The sequence below is a fragment of the Polypterus senegalus genome, chromosome 9 (genome assembly GCF_016835505.1).
Source record: "Polypterus senegalus isolate Bchr_013 chromosome 9, ASM1683550v1, whole genome shotgun sequence".
NCBI classification, from domain to species: Eukaryota; Metazoa; Chordata; class Cladistia; order Polypteriformes; family Polypteridae; genus Polypterus; species Polypterus senegalus.
The window spans coordinates 104,611,158-104,631,008 of NC_053162.1; the positions used below are offsets into that span (position 1 = coordinate 104,611,158).

The window sequence follows — 19,851 nt, forward strand, 5'->3', positions numbered from 1 at the left end:
TGCTGGCAAAAGTCCTTCAACTAAGTATTGAGAAAGGGGTCCGAATACTTGTGTCAAAGTGATATTTCAAACACCAGTTTAATCGCTTTTTCTGAATAGACTAGTGTGAGGGCCTTGGAAAGAATGGCATTCTATGTATTTCTGGTGTCTAATTACGAAATTGACACGAAATAGAATATTACAGATTTAGAAGTGGATGAATGTATAATGAAAATTTAAGAAACGAATTTAAATTTGTTTGACTTAAGACTTTAGGCATATAGTATATACATATATATATAACATTTTACGGGGCATCTTTGTGTTGCCATCTGTGTATAAAATTATCCTCAAAAACGTATTTCTTCATTTTGTTATCCTGGTCTTTTCCTTACATTTTCATGATGTGCCTCGGGGATACGGCGGATTTTAATACTGGACGGGCCGCCAGTCCAACGTAAAGCACAAGAACACACCCACACGCAATCAAAACACACGTTAACCGTGTAAGTACAAAGATGTTGTATACGTGCCATAGCTGTGAGTAGGTCTTAAAATACACATCAATTCCGGTGAGTAAAATAACAGTTTTCTACTATGCGTATTTAGAGGAATGCAAAGGCGCAGTTTTCTCGCCTACTGTAACAGCTTCATTGAAAAATCGGGCCCATCGCCCTCCCCCCGAGCGCAGAGAAACTCCCTTTTAGGCCACTTGACCTGGTTGATATGGAGAAACGTCAGTTCCGCCGTACACAGACAGGGATTTGCTGTCAGCGGGGTGGAAAGCGAAGCTGGTAAGAGTGCTTTAAATATCTCATTAAAATACTAGAACTACTACTCCCTCGCAGGAGAGCAATAACGATCAACTTCGGGAGCTGAGGGAGGGTCGACTTGCTGGTGCAGCAGATGTTGATAAAAAAGCAACCAAAAACAAACAACAAGCTAACGATGCCAGTAAAATGTCAGGAAAGCCTGGTGGGAGGCGCGGCGAGGGCGCAGTTTGGAGCGAAAAGTTGTTGGTTTGCGGGGCTCCGGCGCGCTGTGTCGCAGCTCGTCGGGGAATCCAGTCGGGCGGCGTGCCTCGACTCTGCAGTGTGCGGCTTCTCAACTGCACGCAGCTCTGGCTTCTCTCCCAGCAGATCCCCACGCTCTTCCTCACTACCTTATTCGTGCTATTTCTATTTTTGTCGGAGTTTTATCGATGAGAAAAAAGAAGGTACGATGATTTAGTACGTGCGTGTGGCACCTGGCTTCCCAGTTGATTTGCGGTTGCTTCGCTTGTCTGCTGATTCGCGCACCGAAGGACTAAAATGCTCTTTCTGGGGGCACGCGTCCCTTCTTGCAATATGGCCAGTTTCGCCTCGGCAGAACTGTTGCGTCGTTGCCAGTTGCACTAACGGAGATAAGGTCCACTCGTGAGCTACGAGTTATTTTTTGCGGTGAGATAGGAAGGCGTTTTAAAGGTGTTTCGAGTCCTGCAGCGGCGACTACGTGAGTTTCAGTGAAACTGCCAGCCTTCGGCGTACAGGGCTTCATGGCACTTCCCTTCCTGCTACACAGCGATCGGCTGAAGACTCCCTGGTCGAGCAGCTCTGGCGTTGTCGTTTACGGAGTGCGGATAGAGGCCGGGCGGGGTACGGCGGTTGATCTGTCAGTTTAGGATAGGCGCGGTGCGGCCCGTGTGCTGGGGATGCACCCGACTTGTCATGTCGAACCCCCTTGTGCGGCGTAGAGCCTACACTGCGCAGTCAGTTCGAACCATCGAGGCGTTCTGCAGGAGCAGTATTCATGCACACCGCTTACTCACACTTGTTCCGTTATTGCGCCATGAAAACCCGAACTGGAGGAGTAAATCTGGCCATTTGCGGGAGCAGGTGTACGTGTTTTAATACCATCGGTAGTTCCGTTTCATCGATTGGGGCTGCATTTGAATGAAGGCTACATACAGTTAATTAACGCGGCACGTAGCTGGAACTGAATGTTGGGCAATTGTTTCGAATTTTTAGTAGTTTTCTGGATTCAAGCAGTGCAACTTACGTTGTAGCAAACCGAAACAACTTACAAGCTAAGTACTTAAATTGAATCTGTGCAGTAAGTAACGGGGGGTTGGGGGTGGGGGCAAGTGTATGCATTCCATTCATTTTTCAAAAGGCCAACGTAAGTTATAGCTTTGAGGACCGCTGTTCAAAAAATGCCTTTTCTTTTAAATGTCCATAAGCAATTGGAATGCTATGCAGTTTTATTTCACATCTGTAGATTGGATGTATTCAAAAATTCTTTCATCGGTGTATTTTTCAAATTCAGGTCTAGTGTTGCAGTTGGCCTATCCTAGTAACCTGGGTCACAAGGCAGGAATCGGGAATGAAAGAATACCAGTTCTTTGCAAGAAGCAGTTTTCTCACACATCCACACTAACTCAGATTGAGATAATCAAGCCACATTAGTTCTTGCAAATGACGTCAACATTAGCTCTGCAATGGTAGACAGTGAAGTTGTGTTTCATTGTTGGTATTCTTTGTGTTTGCATAGATTTTGTCTTCTGTGTTATGCTTATACATCTCAAAAACATGTATCATTATTTGGTGTCCCTGAATAACAATTATAGGCATTTGTGCCACAATGGCTTTGGAAAATGGATGGATGATAAGGCAGTGCCTAACCCCTTTCTTACAGCACCATTCAGAATCTGTGCATTTTATTTAAATACTTGCACTTATGTTTCCCTTCAGTCTTTTGTTGTTTACATAAATAAATATATAAATGTTCTCCTTTTTAAAAATTGTTTTAATGGAGAACATTTAAGTCAGTGATTAAGAACATGGTTGCAAAGATGATAGATAAAATCAAGACTTATATGGAAATACACCACTATGCTATTAAAGTGTACTATGTAAGTGCATTTTAATGTAGGCAAAAGTATGGAATCTGGCAAGGTTTTTACCAGATGCATCATTTTTGTTTTTGTAAACGGTGTATATCCTGAGAATCGTTTGAGCAAATACTGGAAATACTTTTGCTTCAGCATTCATTTTTTTTTTACTTTACTAGTAGAGTCATTAAAGACTTTGTAACACTATTAATTTAATGTAATGAAAATACTTTATAGCAATAGTTGTTTGCTCACTGTAGAGACGGACTATAGTCAATGTCATTCTTAAGCATTATGTATATAAACAGTATTGCATTTTGCTGCTCAATTTTGTCTTTAAAGAATGTTGTGGATGTAAACAAAATCAGTATTAAGTATCTATAAATACATTTATACATATCTTGGTAGATTTGAGTACGCAGTCATCATTTTTTGAAAGCAAATCCAAAGAACCTTATATCTGTATACAACTATTTAAAATTTGAATTCTAAACAGGGTGTTGACATTGTGTCATAAAAGACATGTCAGGCAGTTTATTTTAAGTTTATCTGGGTAATTTTTATTACACAAATCAGTAATGCATTTCTGTTGTCTGTCTGTAAAATATATAACTAGAAAGTGAAATATTGCACAAGAACCAGTATTTTATTCATTAGTGAAAAAACACAAATGCTTGGTAGATCCAAAACTAGCAGCTGTGGATGAACTACTAGGTAGCAAAAACTACCAGGAGAGCGATATAGAGTGGCAGAACAGCAAGCATCATAGCACTCTATCTCACAAAGTAATTTCATGTGTAGCCACCACCATTTATAGTCCTATTGTTAAATCATTTAAATTTAAATTACATTTGCAAAGAATGTGTTCCAAGACTGGTGAGATGTTGTTTTGGTCAAATATGCGCCCTTTTATTGGTGAAGTCAAACGTTATGAGTGAATGTTGTTTTCAGACACATTACTTTATAAAAAAATAAAAGAGACAGTAATATTCTATGCAATCAAGTCTAACTTGTACATTGAAGAAGATAACGTTACATGCAATCAAGTTGAAATTAACAAAAATGCAACATTCTTTAAAACTGATTTATTTTTAAAGTATAGAAAAAGCAGTCTGAACCAAATAGGGTGCTGAAAAGTTTTACATAATGTAATGTAAGGCTAATTTAGCCAGATAGTGCATTTTAGATCTGGAATATCTGTTGCTCTTCCAGTTTTATGAATCTAGTTGCAGAAAATTTATGCATGGCCACTACAATAGAAACAACTACTATATCTAGTTGCAAGTGGGAGTTTTTTTTAAACCTCCAACATCTTCCTGAAGTGCTATAGGCATGGGTAAAATAAGATGCTAGAAACATTATTTAATGATTTTGGTCCTGACTGGTTAGATATCATACGCATTTTGTTGTTGGCCACACATTTTTGCTACACACCCCCTTTCTATTCTTCCACCAATGTACTCTGTACAGTTGAAATCTGGGGGCTGTGCAGACCATTGCAATATACTGGAGTCGCTACCATGTCTGTTTTAGCAGATTGAGATGACACATGTTTTGTAGTATGGCACTTTTTTCTGCTGAAAGTATCTATTTAACAAAAAAAAGCTAAAGTCTGGCTATTAAGTGATATATATGGTCATCAACAATTCGTAGGTATACCTCGGCTTGAAAGTGATGCTCATTTGATATTTAAAGGCCAAGTGTCTGCTAAGAAAATATTACCCCTGCAATTCCACTGCATCCACCAGCCTGTACTATTGAGACATGATAGGATGGCTCCATTGAGTCATGTGATATATACAATGTTCTGTCTCAATGTTTAGTATATTGCAGCAGAAAATAAGATTAATTAGATCAGCCAATGTTTATCCAATGTTCATTTGTCCATTCCTGTTGGTCAGATGCCTAAATGTAGACTCATCTTCCTTTTCTTACTTAACAGGAGTGAAATTTAGTATTATCTGCTGCTGTCGTAGCCAATCTGTGTCCGTTCCTGACATGCTTTGCCTAGAAAGGCATCTCTGGAAAAAGTGGCACTGTTTTGTAGAGCTGTTATGAGTATTTTGGAATTTTTTTGTTCTCTTGAACAAGTCTGGTCATTCTCCTCTTATTGTTCTCATTAACAAGATGTTTTACCCACAATCTGCCACTTTGTTTTTTATTGCACCATTCTGTGTACGACTGTGGTGAATACGTAAGTTTAGTCGTAATAGTTTTAGTAATGTGGTTTGTATTTTGCAAGGTACAGAGTTGTTAGTAATTTTTTTCAGTAATCTTTAGAAATGCATGTACTTTCAGTAGTACTTCATTTAAAATTTGCTTTAAACTTTGTAATAACCTTCTTCTAAGGAGTGCTGCAGGTAACTGTCTTTAAAAGCTTTACCCAAAATCAAATTGTGACTCCTTAATTTCTAGCGTACTTGTGAGATGACAAATTCTGGAAAACTGTGAAAGCTGAACTAAATTTTAATCATTGCTTATATGTTCACATTACTCACAGCATTCCTTCTATTTTATAAATAGCTTATGCCAAAGTCTTCAGGAAGGTATTTTCTATTCTGGGATGGACGTGATCTGGTGTATTTAAACTTAATAACATTTATTTGGACTTTATAACAAGACCTGAGGTGGAATGGGTAGCAAATGAAAGTCCCTGTCCTCTTACAAGGCAGCTTAGCTAATTATCATGAAGCCATATTTGTTTTATTTGATTATTTCGCCTGTTATGTATTCACTGTCCATAGTCTTTACTATATGTAGAGTAAAAAGGAAGTTGTTTTTAGTGATTTTTATTGCATTCATTTCTGTTTATATTTTTTCATATCACCCATGTCATTGCTTGAGTAAGATTTGTTAAAAGTTGTTCTGGGCCTATCAGAAAAGGTGTCTAAAACTAAGAGAAGTAACAACAAAATGGAAAAATACCAAATTGGCTATCAAAAATAATAATGATGTGACTTTTAAGTAATAGAGAAGATTAAATACATCAATATTCTTAGTTTAAGTGTTTGGCAGTGAACATTCATGTTTAATGTACAGTAGAATAGTTGTTTCATGAATGACTCAGTATGAAACCCTGGGTGGGGTTACTTGGGATTAGTCACTCTTTACAAACATAAACATTGAACTATAGTAGGATATCCAGATAGGTTAAAGTATAATTTTATCAAATTATAAGAGTGAGAATTGACAACTTTAATTTTTCGTTTTTAGTTTTTATGAAACAGTGTAGAAATATTGCCAAATGTACAACTACTTAATTTGTAATTATTTTCCTGTTGCACTTTTCATTACATCATTGAGAGTTTTCTCTTCTGTGTTCTGATTTGCTTGGAAAATAGACTAAATTATTTTATAAAAAAATAAAATTCAACAGTAAGTTATTCTTTTTTTTCTTTCATTGTTGTGTGGAAAAGATTGTCAGTGCAATGAATTTAGTTTTTTTTTCACTGCATTGTTAAAACACTGTGTATTTAATGTTGTAAATATACTTAGAAATTATATTTTATTGTTGAGGTCTCCATCATTACAGTGTGGACATTTAGCTGGTTTTTGTGGTTAGAAAGATTGTAGACTGCATTTGGTGAGGTCATGTGGAATGTATTTCCTGTTTGGGTCATTGAAGCTCGGAAATGTTGGAAATTTCTGCCCTTCCAGTAATGACAGAGCTTTGGTTTACAGAACAGAGCTTGTTGAGAGAGAGAGTGTATATGTGTGTGTGTGTGTGTGTGTGTGTGCGCATGCAAACTTGTCTGTAAACCTTTAGCTTTTTTCTTTTTAACATAAACCTAAACTATTGCCACATTAGCTTACAGTGCAGATTTATTTTAATAGATATTTACTTATGATTAGCAGATTAAACATGCAAAAATTTTCAGGAAGAAAACTTAAATGTACTTATGCGATTCTGTTAGCCTGTGACAACTTTTTTTTTTTTTACATCTGTGCAGAGATGCCATGTAAAATATGCTTTGTCTTTTATTCTGAAGTGCCTGTTTAAAATGGGGTAGCAAAGTGGTGCAGCGATTACCATGTCTGCCTCACATCTCTATAATCCTTTATTTGAATCTCAGTTAGTGTTACATCTGCTTTTCCTGACTCGTATATACATTTTTTTCTCTGGATAGTTCAGTTTTTTCCTCTCATCCAGAACATGTGAAAATTAGGTTTTTTGGTTAGTATTCAGTAAATATGGCTCATATGTGTGTGCACTGTCTTGACATCTTGCCCAATTTCTTATCTTGCTCCTAATGCTATAAGGATATATACCAACACCTTTCAACCCCAAATTGTGTTAAGTAGAATAGAAAATGGATTAAATGACACATTTATATATGTATATTTTAAATGTTGTGTATATGTGGATTTTTCATGTTGTTTTTCTTTACTTACAGATTAAAAAAAAAAAACTGCAAATGGGGCAACAAGCCTTATTTGTTTTATAGCAGTATATATTATCTGTAGTGTTTTGACATTGCAGTATGTTTGGTTAGTTGTGGCATTTTATTGAAGACCCAGTTTTGGATTCTTGAATTGGTTGTGTCTTTCTTGTACATGTGTGTTGCATCAGTTAATCTTATAATTCATAGCGTTCAGTGCTTCAATTTGTAGTTGAAGTTGACATTGTCAGTGCATTTGCTAAGCATTTTGTTATGGTCTGCATAAATACTTGTAATATTTTTGTGGTAGTTTGTAGGTATTGGCCTGGATATTCAACTACTTGAAAAGCTGTTCGTGCTTGATTTTGGTTAAAACACCAATTCAAACCCTACCCCTAACTATCACAGGGAGCCTACACTGTTTATAACACCGGAACAGTTCAATTTCAGTTAGCATCCTTGTTTTTGAGATTCAAAACCATTTGAAGTCCTATTAAGGTTAAGGAGTAAGCGTGTTGTGAATAACAGAGTTATTCAATTTACTCCACGTATAACAAAAGAATAGTCAAATAAAATACACAACTCCTGAAACAAAGTGAGGGTGAGGAATCCAGCAGAAATCATCAAAAAGAGCTGCTGGTTTAGGAGCATTTCATTTGAAAACAAAATGCAGTTTTTTGCCATCACTGTAACAATAAATTAGTATATCATCCACAGCATAATGGCTCTGTAGCAGCATTTAAAAAGACATTTCACCTAAGCCTTACCTAAAAGCACAAGTTAGATTATAGCGGGTTTGTAAATGGATGGATAGATATCTACTAGGTATTTCCTGCTGTTTCATTCTACTAGTGTAAAATAATGCAATACACCTAGACAAATTTAGAACTCTTTACATGCACCTTGAATGTATTCTAACCTAGCTATGATTTGGAAGTGTTTCAATTTGCACACAATAATCAATAAAAAAGTGACCCCCATTCGCTTATTTTCTACTATAGATTCCTAGATAGATTTTTTTTTCAGTTGCCTAATCCTATAAATGAATTCTCATGACATGTTCATTCATCTTAAAGGAATAACCTCAACAAAAAATTACAATTTTCTATATGTTACTTAACCCATGTATGTTTGTCGGTTTTGGATGAGAAAAAAAATGTTAATTTTTATGTTAAAATTTTTTTTATGTTTTTGTGGAGAACAGACTTAACAATGATTCTGGTAGAATGGGTGACCAAGGATGGACAAAAGCAAATGTAACAAAAATGTTGATTTTTAAAAAAAAATAAAAATAAAAAAAAATTACATTACTCATGTTGCATAATCCACATGTCACATGTCCAGTTGTATGCTTACAGTTTGCAAAGCACTTGTATTTTTTGCTAAAATACTGTTAAATTAATACCTCCAGAATATGAAAGCAGTTCACAGGCAGGAAGCCCCTTTGTGCAGGGTTGTAGTTTTAAATTAAAGACCCAACTCTCCCCCTCTTTCATTTGTCAAGAGCCCTGTCTTCAATTTAAAAACTCAGAAACATCATCACTAAAAACTACATGGGGTAAGAAACAAAAAATCATTTGGGTAGAGTATTCCATTAATTACTTTCCCAACTTGTCAGACTTTTTAAAACTTGTTTGACTTTTTGAGCCTCAGGAAAATCTAAATCTGTTTGACTGAGTTTCAAAGAACGTCCTTTAGTTACATAACATAAATTTGAACTCTTTCCATACATGTAAGACAGAGGTGGAATTTGAGATATTTAATAGGAAAATGATGCCCTTTTATTTTAAGCTGAAAATAATCGGCTGAAATGGTTAAAAGCTAAAGCTGACCTGCACCTAATCAAAGTGCATCATGGACAACCTGTTAAACATGGATGTAAAAGCTAAACCTCACCCTTTTTTTACTGGATAAATGGTTTGCCTGTAGAAAAACAGGGAAATGTGACCCTGAGGCAAGACAATCTTTTGCATCAAGTATAACAGTAAGTAAACAAATGATTTTATGCATTTTAAAAAAGCCTTATTTTGTAACGCGCTGGTCAGACCAGGGCGTTATAATATAGATGATAGGATAACATTTTCATTTGAAGAGTCTGCAACTATTTATTTTTAGAGGATGTCTCTAGCTTGAAATGCTGTTTATATATGTTTATTTTCTCATGATCTTTTTACAGTAAAATATTTCAGAGATTTTGAAATTAAGTACCCATTTTGTTCTTTAGTTATGTAATTTATAAACATAAAGGTTTTTTTTTTGGATGACATGGTTAATTAATGAAAGTAAATAGAAACAGAAATATAACAAATGCATGATGTCCCTTTTTGTGAAAATGCACTGTTCGTTTCATTTTAACCTTTTTTCGGGCTTTGTTATTTATCAAGTATATTTGCTTTTTACTGGGTATATTGAACTTCTGTGGCTTGCTTCTACAAGTGTGTTGATGCCCTCTGTACATACAATGATCAATAACTTTTATAGTTTCCTTACTCAGCCTAAGACGCTCAGCCAGTTTACTTCAAAGCTTATCATGTTTCCAAAATCTGGCCTTGTGTCAAATCCCAAAAAATACTTTTGTTAGAGGAAAAAGCTGGCCATGCCTGACATAGCTCACATTGCTGCTTTGATTCTTGGGATTTTAACTCCTCCTACCAGATCATTACTAGACCAGTGATGTCACTGGGGTGCTGTTTCTGGTGATTAATCTGAAAACAGCTGCATTTGTTTATTCCTTGACTCTTTGAAAGTGCCTACATGAAAGAGTAGTTTTTGTTATGAAAAGAAAGAAAATGTGATATTTCCACTTTAAAATCAAGCATAACCTCCATCCTGCCAGAGGTATAACAAATAAGCTTAATATCTTGAATCCCCACCAGCTGATAATGATTTGAGCAGATGTACCTGTGTTTCACGTGACGATCTGTAAAAGTCTCCAGAGCACTAAAAGGTCCCTGATTCATGAGTTTTCTGCTTGGTAAAACCAGCATTAGATAATATTATCATCCCCTGACATTCAGGACTGTGAGCAAAATGGTCTCCCACATCAATAGCATAGCTCTAACCCTAATTAAAGGATTATCATTATTTTCACCCCTTTGGTTATAAACATGTAAAAGCACCACCATAAGATAGACCAGAAACAGAACATATATTTTCCAATAATTATGTAGTGACCACTACATTTTGGGTCACTGTCTTGGTCCATTGGCCATTTCTTTTTATTTTGAGCTTTAGATGATGGACGGGGTAATTTTCATTTCCTTTGTTCCTCTTTGATAGCAGGCCATCTAGGCGCTGAGACAGAAAAGCAACACCAAATTGTGATTCTCCTTTCATTATGCTTTAAGGCTGGGGTATGGTTTTGGGGTCAGTGTGCAGCACTTGTTTTCCATTGTGTTTGTGCACTTTTGTCAAATCTATTCACTTAACATTGTCCGAGCAGCATTGTGCAACGTCTAGGTGTATTCTTGGAAATTTGTGACGTGCTACATTGTTTCTTTTGGTGAGACTAAACTTTTGTACAGTTTTTTTTTTTTTTTAATTTTTATTGCAGGCTACAGCACCTCCAATCTCATCTTTTTGATTGGAACATCTGTTTGAATTTGGATTTGTGTTTGGAATTTGGACAAGTGTTTAGCCTAGCAGTTCACATACTTTTTTTTTTTTGTTTGTTTTTTTAAACCTTGACTATGGATATTTAAATGTTGTGTTAAGAACTAATAAAAAGTATAGTTGCTTGTGTTTCAGTACTTTAAATGGATTGTGCTTGTCTGTGTTTGTTATTGTGAAAGTTTATAATCAGGCCACATTATTATACATGATTAATGCTGAATTCCAAAGAGTTCATGATTTTTTCTTTTGACAATCCTTGTGTCTGAATGGTTCTGTATCTCTCTCCCTCTATAGTATGTATGTATGTATGTGTGCGTGTATGTATGTGTGCGTGCGTGTATGTATGTGTGCGTGTATTTGAGTGAATAACGTTTTTTTGACTTGTTAATCCATTTGCTTATAAGATAAATAATAACTGGCACTGTGTGAATAAGTGATTGCCCCTATTTAAATCAATATAGTTAAAGAAAAATTAGTTGGTTATTTGACCTCAAAAGGCCTTGATTGCAGCCAGCCCTGCTCAATTTAAATCTCACATATTTTAATCCATACCATCGCAGTCAAGTTGGCAGTGTGAAGATTTAATAAGGGCATAATACCACAGTCCAGAAATTCCTGAAGAGATCATATTTGCCTTGGTTTCATTTACTGTAGTAATCATCCAAATGGTTGAGTTTTATAGATACTTATTTTTGTGAAAGATATTTCTTCAATAAACATTCCGATATTTGGTGTTGCTGTCATAATACATAATCATACACTTAAGATTTACTTTAGAGTTGTGCCTATGTGAACATCATTGTTATACTGTAAAACACAGTCCTCTATTCCAGATTAGATTTTATTTCTTCCATTTCACACAGGTTTAGAGATTTAAGTATGATATGATTTTAGAAAAATGAAAAATTACTTTAAAATATGCAGTTATTATTTAATGGGTAAATTCAGCATTCTGAAGATTCTTCAATCTTTATAATTGTTACGTCATTTTTAATTTTCAGGTTATGCTTTGGCATGATGTTAATTGGGAAAGAAAGTGTTGAACACTATTTTCATTTTCAAATGTATATGAACAATATAATGTGGTGCTTTCTCAATATATGATAAAAAGATATAATAGTATTAGATAAATAATACAGTATGTAATAGTATAATAAAGTAGGTGAAAGTGAATCATATATTTTTTTTCTAGTGTTGTGCAGTTTTAGTCATTGTTTTATAAGCATCTCTGTGGTTGCAACCATTAATACTTGCTTTGCAAGAGTATTAAAAACATAGCAAAAATTAAAAAAAAAAATGTATCACTTGCACGTAATGTTTTATAGAGGAGTACAAAAAAGAGAGAATATTGGAGGGATTATAGGAGTTTACCGGTCTTGTCTGCACATGACATGTTTTATATAACCAGGGACAAACCTATGACAGTGTTGTAATTTGTGGTAGGTTCTATCAGTTATCATATGGTACTAGCGCAACTGCTGTTTGTCATTCAGGTCTAGTATTTGCGCTGTCAAGAGCTGGGTTCGTATTATTGCTGTTGATTGAGTCCTTTCAAAGTGGCAGTGGAACTCCACCAAGGGTGTGCCTTATCTCATTTCCTCTATGTAATTTCCATGGATAGGATATCAATTCACAGCCAGGGCTTTGAGAGTGTGTTATTATGAAACAAAAAGTTGCATCCCTACTATTTTCACAGCAAATTCAGCATTTTAACTGGTGCTTTTACATCTAAGAATCCGTATGGGGAAAAAAAATTCCAAAGTATTGATTTGATCCATCTCTGGACGGTGGATAAGCATCACTTCTTCTGGTGTAGCTTTTCAAAACTTTTGTTAATTTACATGTGGTATAAAACAATTGTTTCCTTTTTAGTTTAGCAAGTTACCGCTGTTGTGAGGCCTTTCATATTTTGATTAAATGTCTTGTATGTGCAAATACTATATTAAATCTACTCTTATGACAACTTTTGCCTTAGATGACATTTATCTTAACCAGCTGACAGAAACCACTGTATACAAATTTACTCTTAAAAGTTACTGAAGATCAGGGCAAGACTGTCTGGTGGTGTTATAATTTCAAAAGAATGTATAAGACTGTGGCATTAGGTGAACTCTTTCTTTGTTCTTTTGGCCAGAAATCAACAACAACAACAATATTTATTTATATAGCACATTTTCATACAACAGTAGCTCAAAGTGCTTTACATAATAAAGAATAGAAAAATAAAAGACACAATAAGAAAACAAAATAAATCAACATTAATTAACATCGAATAAGAGTAAGGTTCAATGGCCAGGGGGGACAGAAAAAACAAAAAAACTCCAGATGGCTGGAGAAAAAATAAAATCTGTGGGGATTCCAGACCATGAGACCGCCCAGTCCCCTCTGGGCATTCTACCTAACATAAATGAAACAGTCCTCTTTGGATTTAGGGTTCTCACGGAAGGGCTTGATGAAGATGGTCACGTAGAATTCTGCCTTTTAATCCATCCATCATTGTTGGAGCATCATGAAGCTTTGAGTAGGTGGAGGTGGTGCAGGCCACCACCACAAAGAAACCGGAAAAAGAAACAGAAAAGAGAGTAGGGGTCAGTACGGATTTTAGAGCCACCATGAATAGTTATTATGAGGAAATTGAACATATAGAGTATCAGGATTAAGTTAAATTGAAGTTATAGAAAGGCCATTTTAAAGTAATATGTTTTCAGCAGTGTTTTAAATTGCTCTACTGTATCAGCCTGGCGAATTCCTATTGGCAGCCTATTCCAGATTTTAGGTGCATAGCAGCAGAAGGCCGCCTCACCACTTCTTTTAAGTTTTGTTCTTGGAATTCTAAGGAGACACTCATTTGAGGATCTGAGCTTACGATTTGGAATATAACGTGTCAGACATTCCGATATATAAGATGGGGCGAGATTATTTAAGGGTTTATAAACCATAATCAGAATTTTAAAGTCAATCCTGAATGACACAGGTAACCAGTGTAGTGACATTAAAACTGGAGAAATGTGTTCGGATTTTCTTTTTCTAGTTAGGATTCTAGCAGCTGCATTCTGCACTAGTTGCAAACAATTTATGTCTTTTTTGGGTAGTCCTGAGAGGAGTGCGTTACAGTAATCTAGTCGACTGAAAACAAATGCGTGAACTAATTTCTCAGCATCTTTCAGTGATATAAGAGGTCTAACTTTTGCTATGTTTCTTAAGTGAAAAAATGCTGTCCTAATGATCTGATTAATATGCGATTTAAAATTCAGATTACAGTCAACAATTACCCCTAAGCTTTTTACCTCCGTCTTGACTTTTAATCCTAATGTATCCAGTTTATTTCTAATAGCCTCATTGTATCCATTATTGCTAATCACTAAGATTTCAGTTTTCTCTTTATTTAACTTGAGAAAGTTACTATTCATCCATTCTGAGATACAAGTCAGACATTGTGTTAGTGAATCAATAGAATTGGGGTCATCAGGTGCTATTGATAAGTACAGCTGTGTGTCATCAGCATAGCTGTGGTAGCTCACGTTGTGCCCCGAGATAATGTGACCTAACGGAAGCATGTAGATTGAGAATAACAGCGGACCCAGGATAGAGCCTTGTGGATCACCATATTGGATTTCATGTGTCTTCGAGTTGTAATTCCCACAACTAACAAAAATTTTTCTCCCTGTCAGGTAGGATTCAAACCAATTTAAGACCGTGCCAGGGAGGCCCACCCATTTCAAAATCAAATCAAAGAACACAACAGCTAATTAGCCTGATAAAATAATCAATAATAAATCCATTGTGGAAGATTGATGATGGTTATAATTTTTTAAAATAATGCATTTTATATGGCTGCTTCAACCTGTTTTTACATATATTTGTCATACAACATAACTTTCTCAAACCTGCTTAATATCCATCCATGATACAGGGAGTTGGAGCATGCCCTGGGAGCAACAGGCATATGAACCAAACCTGGGCTGTCTATTGCAGGCCCAGTAATACCCATTGATACTCCTATTCAACACTGGGCCAGATTAAGACAGTGAGTGAACATAACACACAGACAGGTCAAGGGGCATGTAGGGAAAACTTGGACATGAGGACAACAATTGTGCGTGGTATTTGCACGAGAAAAGTGGATACCGTGGTGTAGCAGTGCTAATCAGTGTGATACCGCTACATATTTGTAAGCTTTGGTGTTTCTTTTGTATTGATTTTAATTTGTTTTTATGACTTGTTCTTCCACTTTCTTTGAAATTAAGCTTTGCGTAGGTGTCATTGTGTTTACCTTTTAAAGTGAGCAATTAATTTAAGCAAGTGGTAAACAATTTAATTTCCAGTTTTCATTTTTCATACTTGCAATTTTTGCTTAGTTTTTTTTCTCCTTTTGGAGATTCTAATACTTGGGCAAACTGAATTGTTGGTTGATGTTTCATCATTTATGCTTTCTTTAATTGCAGTGCTAAAATTTCTGAGGAGAGGATATGACACCCTTTAACATCCTACTTTCGAAATGCTTGTTTGATGAACCTGTATATATTTTTTTTGTGTTTAACATATCTTTTAGAAATGATAAGTAAACCACTTACCTCATGAATGGGTTATGCATATCAAAAAAAACTTGGGGCTGGTTCCGCAAAAAAATGTCCTATCGAACTTTCAAATCAATTTAAAATGTTTGAAAGACCACTGCTTCCTTATGTGGGTGGTTTTACTTTTTTTTTATTCCTTTCTTGAATTACATACAGTGACATTTACATTTTAAAAATCCTTAGAAATCTCAAATCTCAATATAAAATCCTTTCTGTAATTTTCCAAAAGGTACTTGTCACTTTTACTTAGATCAATCTGAAATGTCCAAAAATGTTATCACAATTTATTTTTCCATATCATTTGATATAAATATTTATCAATAATTAATTTCCTAATGTTCAGATTTAGGTTTGAATAGTATTTTAATGAACATTTTGGCTTTTTCTAGGTTTGTTATGGTGTCATATAAAGTACCAAGTAATTTTATTATGAGAATTGTAGCCGGATACAATATCATAACATATCCTGAAAACATTATCTGAAGGAGATCTGGTAGCTTCAATGCAATGGCATCATTTGTCCAGAAGAGTCACTGTGAGAAAGAATGAGAGGTTGATCAAAGCAAAAATAGTTAATGAGTACTTGGATTAGTGAGACGTTTGTGATGCCAAAGTCCACTAAGAAAACTCTTTTTAACATTATAAATGGTCTTAAAATCACTTTTAAAACTACATTAAAGTTAAATTTGTTATTTGCTAGTCATTTGCAATGGTTTTAACAAGAGAAGAAACCAGTTGCTGTACCTGTTTAAGTGTTTGCATACAACAAGCTGCTAGTAAGTAAGCAATGTCAATTTGTGTGGTGCCGTAAAAGAGCAGTATTAGATAATACTTACAATGACACAAAAAAATGCGATAATTGATTCTAACAAGGTGTTTTTACTTAATTTAAAAGCATTTGAATGAATTTACAAGCAGGTATTTTAACTGATCAGTTCTTCATAATATAGTCAATCCTCTACATTGGAGCATTTAAGTTTTGCACGGTTTTATTAGTAACCTAATTTTTACTATTGTGTTGGCAACCATGCACATTCGCTTACATAGAGAAAAAGAGAGGCACCATATGTGCATATTTGGGTAGCGGTTAGCATCCCACTTGGTGCTTCACTGGCCTTGTCCACCTTACCATTGTAGATTAAAGAGTTCTCCATACATTTGTTGCATATTTGTTTATAAGTTTGCTTAAATCAATGAAGTTTTGTGTTGCATGTATGCCTCTAAAACCTAGTGTAAAGAAGCCCAAAACTGAAAAATTGCTGATGCGGCTTAGCGCTACAATAAATCTGTTAGATAAACTTTGTGCCAGAATGTCATCAGCCCCTGTCCACTATAACCAGCTGACTAGAGACATTGAGGCTGCCAATCCTGTCATTGATTGCAACCTTGAGGTTAAATGTCAGCTTGCCTCTGCTCTGCCTTAAGGATCTCAAGTGGCGCACAAAGTAGACGTCACTGACAGATTTTTTCCAAGTTGGTGCATCATTCAGTGCCATCTGCCAGCCAAGTATGACAGAGTGTTGGAGGGGATGTTGAGGCCTCAACAGTCTTGGCATCTTCTTAGAGCAGCAATTGAGGGTTTTTTTTTTGGAGATGTTATGCTGTGTTCCATTTGAACTGAGAAGTCAGAAGGTCCTAGTTTTCATCTGGAACACTCCCACAAGTCAAAGTTCCTACTGAGAAATATAGGCCTGGTTTGTCATTTCTGAGTATGTCCAAATTCAGATAATGACATTAATCCAAAATTACGATGAGTTACTCCACAAAGTCTTCTGAAAGATGTAAATTATACTGTTTATTAGCACTGAAGTCTATTTCTCATTAAATCAGTCATACACATAATACAGTCCAACTTCTATCTTTAGATATGTTGCTGCGGTTTTTGGGTGCAAAAAAAAAAAAAAAGTAATGTTATCATCTGGTAATTTTTTCGAAAAACCAAGCACACCCAAGGTTTGCTGGAGACATCCATATTGGTATTCTGAATATTTTACTGGAACACTGTCAACTCAGGTGTGACATCATTCCCAGCTCTTACATCCGACTTCGGAGGTAAATGGAATGCAGCATAAGTACAAAAAGTCACAGTGTTCTACGAAATTACTTGCAAGAAAAAAAATATTCTGCATTTTACTAATTTAATTTTGTGTATTGTATTTTATGTATTACTTCCTGGTTACTGTGCATGGAAAATGCATAGCATCAGAAATCTTTTGTTATAAAGAATTCATAAAAAATCTATTTTGAGCAGCTTCTGGTGGTCTCGGGAACCAAACCCCCTATTTCCTGTAGGTTCAATTTATTAAATTTTACATTTTCTAGCAACAATTTCCCTGTGAAAGTGAAGGACTGACTACTTCACAGGGCAAGATATTATTGTTGGTGCTGTGTGTAAGACAGAAGTGTTTAAGCTAAAGTGGGATGAAACCTTTACAGCACAGGCAGAAGTGGGTTTTAAAAAGAAAAAAAAACTTGTCTCTGACAGCCCTTTATACCAAAAAGAATTTTTCCAAAAGAGAAACACAGTTATTGTTACTGTTAAGTTTAAAATGTTTGATAGTTCTCTTTACTGTATTATTTACCAGCCCTAATCACAATAACTAGTACACTTTGAAATGAGCAGCCTTTACCATAGAAAGCACTTTCCCTTTATGATTATTTTGAATTGGTTAAATTTTTTGTACATTTTCAAACTGTGGATGTCTTAAAATACCAAACTGGCTAAAGTGTTTTTTTTTGTTTTTTTTTTTTAACATTTTATTGAATTTATTAAAATCGAATAACATTCCATACAAGCAAGTAAAATTTTACAAAACTAGATTTGAATCAAATCAACCCGCACCCATGAGAAAGAGAGCTAGGCCCACAGAGTAAAACTTTAATAGTAGGAAAAATAAGTAAATTGATAAATAAAACAAATAAATAGAATAAAAAAGGGAATAGAATCCGCTTCGTCAGTTTAAATTCTTATTCTAAAATGTTATTGATTGGATCCTGTCAGGTTTTAAAAAAGTTTTGCATAGATCCTCCAAGTAAGAATTAGATTTTTTTCCAATTTCAAACAAATAGAACATCACTTACCCACTGACGTAAAAGAGGTGAGTTAGGATTCTTCCGGTTGAGCAAGTCTACGTGCTAATAGTGAAGTAAAGGCAATTACAGTTTGTTTGTCCTTCTGCACTTTAAGACCATCTGGAAGTACACCAAACACAGCTGTTAGAGGATCAGGAGAGATTGTGACTCCAAGGTTGTCTGAAAGGCATTTAGATTTTGGTCCAAAATGATGTTAATTTGGTGCACGCCCAAAACATATGGCCCTATAAGGCTGGAACCTGATTGCAACGTTTGCTAATTGGATCTTGCCCTGGAAACATTTTGGACAATTTTAAATTGAGACAGATGTGGTCGATAGATGATTTTAAGTTGAATAATTATATTTGCACATATGGAGCTCGAGTGAATTATGTGTATGGTTACTTTCCAGTCCTTTTCTGAAATGTTGTGTTAGAGATCCTTTTCCCACTGTACTCTGGAATCTTTGAAAGGGAGGGACTTTAAAATGTTTGTATTAGGGGTGGGCAAGTTAACACGTTATCACTTAACACATCAATTATTTTATTGTGCATTAGCACAGTTTTTGTTATTATTATTTTGAAAGCCTCAGTCTCACAAGTGATTAATAGAGATCAGTGATCTTCTTGTTACAGCACTTTTCGATATGCTTTTGCTAGAAGGAAAGTTAGCTTTGTTGATTTGACCTCGATTCCCTATGTGTGCATGAGTAGCAAAGCGCAAACAACTTCTCAAATGGCATGTGGAGAGATACCAAAGTGAATGCTCAAAGCAAAATAATCCATGGATGACTTTTTTCATACTATCGCTGAATTGGACTCTGATTTGGCGGACTCCGATTTTGATGCAAGTGATCTGGAGATGTAGATTAAAGCTGAAAGTGAGGTACTGGCATCAGCTGATCGGTCCCCAGCTGATCATGTTGTTGAACACGTTTGTGTAGCTGATGCACCTATGGCAACGTTTGCCTGGGAGGGCAAACACTTGCAATGGCAGGAGGTACAAACCATATTGCATCTCACTGCAACTGCCAGTCGCGCACACCTGCCAGGCAGCCAGCCCACCTTGCAAACAGACATTTTATGTTGATTTATGTGTGAAACCATTGCTTTGTGTGCTTTTCAGAAAACTTGAGTTTTTTGGAAAAACATTTTAGCATCAAAAAGTTGCTACTGAACATAGACTATGCTGCTTCCTGATAAAAGAAAATGTTTCTGCTGGTATCTGTTCAGATAATAAAGAAAACAGATTTAGAAATGTTAAGTTGCTGTTGCTCAAATGGTGCCTGTTATAATGTTCTGATCGTGGCTCTGGACTCTGAGGGTAACTTGTTTTTCTATAACAAACTAGATAAAATGTTAAT

At 35.5% G+C, this 19,851-nt stretch overlaps 1 protein-coding gene across 1 annotated transcript in view; it reads left to right on the plus strand.

The window, feature by feature from the left end:
* The first annotated feature begins 600 nt into the window (after positions 1-600).
* Positions 601-19,851, plus strand: part of LOC120535610 (granule associated Rac and RHOG effector protein 1-like) — a 207,281-nt gene continuing 188,030 nt past the window's right edge. The window contains exon 1 of the mRNA XM_039763556.1: positions 601-773. The gene's annotated coding sequence lies outside the window, so the exon portion shown is untranslated. The remainder of the gene's footprint in view (positions 774-19,851) is intronic.